The following is a 2,793-nucleotide window of genomic DNA, read 5'->3' as shown; positions in this document are numbered from 1 at the left end:
ATTTGGCACAGTGGATAGGCCTTGAAAAACTGAACACATATCAATCGAGAAAACAGGAAGAAGTTGTGTGAAACTATGAAAAAAATAAGCAAAATATACAAACTGAGTAGTCCATGCTCAAGATATCCAACATCAAGGAAAATTTTACTTTTTTTATTTTCGCCTGGTTAAGATCTGTCCGTTCGTTCATTGACGTCTCTGTTCATTGTAATTAGTTTACTGTTCACTGTAATAAGTTTAGTGTCTCTGTTTTGCGGCCGCACCGCAAAACCGTGCTATTAGTAGACGAAAGGACGTGCCTCTCCAATGGGAACCGAAAACACTTGATCTCAAGGTCATAGGAAAACACGTCTGATATATTCTATACGACACTGGTGACGGCATGTGCGTCACATGACAGGAATATTTTGTCGACCCACCTAACTTACACACTTGGCGGATGGGTAAAGAGATTCTTCTACCTTGCGCGATTTAGGTTTTCTTGTGGATATGATAATCACTGCCAAAAATGTGATGAAAACGTAAGAGTTTGTCACATAAACTGAAAATAAAAAAATTAGACTTTTCACTCGAAGGAATACTTGAACCAAGTACTTCTCATTCCGCAGCTGCTCACGCTAACCACGGGACCGCTGCGATCCTGAGCTCACGCTGTCCTTGATGTTACATATCTTTTGCATGGACTACTCAGTTTGTATATTTTGCTTATTTTTTCATAGTTCCACACAACTTCTTCCTGTTTTCTCGATTGATCTGTGTTCAGTTTTTCAAAGCCTATCCACTGAGCCAACTTATAACTAAATCTGAGGGGGGTGTGACGGGGAGGTTCCCTTGTGAGTGAGCGCGCGAAGTTTTCGTCACTCCCGACAGATAGCGTAGCTGCAGGACAGTTTCAAAATGGCGTCTGTAGGTGATGATGTTACAAGCAACGTTCCGTCATTGAATTTCTGACTGCAGAGAAAGAAACTGTGGGAAATATTTATAACGCTTGTGCAAAGTCCATGGAGTATCTGCTGTCGACAGAAGTACAGTTAGTCGCTGGGCACGGAGGTGAAGTCATCAGAAGGCGGTCCGGCGGAGATACAAGATTTGCAGCGGTCGGGGAGAACATCCGCGGATGTAACACCTGACACACGTGACCTAGCCCCTCCGACTTCGACAAGTTTGGGCCGTTAAAGGATGATGAGGAGGTGGTTCACACAGTGACGCACTGGCTCAGTTACCAGGACAAGGATTGCAACTTCCAAATGCAGCAGCCAATCGTGGAGAAGGACCACAATTTAGGCGGTTTTTATCATGATACCCGTACTGAACAAACCACCTATCATCGGTACGTCCCGCCACCTTCCGTCACCCTCCCACTGCTGCCTTCTCAACTGCTCTAAGAAGAGCAGAGCTTCTTATACCTGAATATTTTGGCTGCAAAGCCAGAAATATTACAAAGGCAATGGTCACAGTACGTTGGATGGGTTTGTGTTTGCTGTTAGAGTAAATCAGGTTATTTTTGGGGTGTGGAAGTGTGTTTAGAAAGTTAGTGTTTCACTCTGGACAATGAGCCAGGCAGCAATTGTGAAACTGTTGGTCGGGTACTTTGGTATTGCATCAGATGTACCTACTGGAGAAGAGCGTGTTATTTATGAACAATTGAAACAAAAAAGGGTGCCATAATAGCAGAGATTACTACAGTTTTAATAGACGAATAGGCATCAGATGAAGAAAATAAACTGCCATGGCAATGGGGAGTGTAGCAATGTCATCGGTGGCGGATTTCCAGGGAAGCAGCAGTTCATTTTAACAGCCATCGTCTTCAAGAAAACGAACGAAGTTCTCGGAAGGATATGTGACTGATCCATACAAGATATAGACAAAACAACCAAGACAAATACATAGAAATGTTGATCCTCCTTGTCTGTGTCATCCTGGATTAGCAGCTGATATCACACTGCACCTGAAAATTTCAACAGTATTGACACAGAAAAGGAAAATAAAGAGCGAGACTGTGTCACAAAACTTTGAAAACAGGCTAAAACAACATCATTCGTCAAACCCAAACATTGTACAGGACACGATAAATCGCGAATTACATGATCATTCTAGAGCAAAGAGACAGGAAAACACAATAATACACGGCTGCGCATTAAGACTAGGGGAACTGAAAATAAAGATGAGAATTGACCCTCACAATTCACAGCAGTTCAAAGCTTCCAGCTTATGGGTAAAGAAACTGAAATGTAAGAACAAGACTAACTGCTGCAAAATAATCCACAAAGTTAGCAGTGGATGGTTAAAGGGGATGCCTACACCCAACAAAAAGCTTATCCATTCGTGATAGGAATCAAGTCTCTCTGAGGAAAAAGACTGTCACCAGATCAAATAATTAATGCCGACCAATCAACATTTTAGAAAGAGTTTCCATCTACGGATTGACTCTCGCAGTGAAGGGGAGCAAGCACGTCTTTGGTGCGGTTGGATCCATAGCGGCAACAAATATGATAATGCCTGGGGTTGTGACGGATGGAACGCTGCTACCGCATTTGTATGTCCTTGTATCGGAGTCCACCGGCCTTTTTCCTACAAACATTAATATAAATGTACCGAACATCAAGGCGTTTTCTAGCAAGTCTGCCTGTATGAAGAAGAGGGATTTGAAGGATTTGAAAGCCTTCCAAAAGCAAGTAATGTGGCCAGATATACAAGAAAAAACTATAGCTCTTCTTTTGGTTGAATCCTGGACAAGTGGACAACCAATAGAAATGACAAACTATATAAATCTGCAGTTCATAAAAGCATTGA

This window comes from Schistocerca serialis, chromosome 3 (assembly GCF_023864345.2).
Source record: "Schistocerca serialis cubense isolate TAMUIC-IGC-003099 chromosome 3, iqSchSeri2.2, whole genome shotgun sequence".
NCBI lineage: Eukaryota > Metazoa > Arthropoda > Insecta > Orthoptera > Acrididae > Schistocerca > Schistocerca serialis.
The sequence above is the reverse complement of the archived record's forward strand: the minus strand, read 5'-3'. Positions refer to the sequence as shown.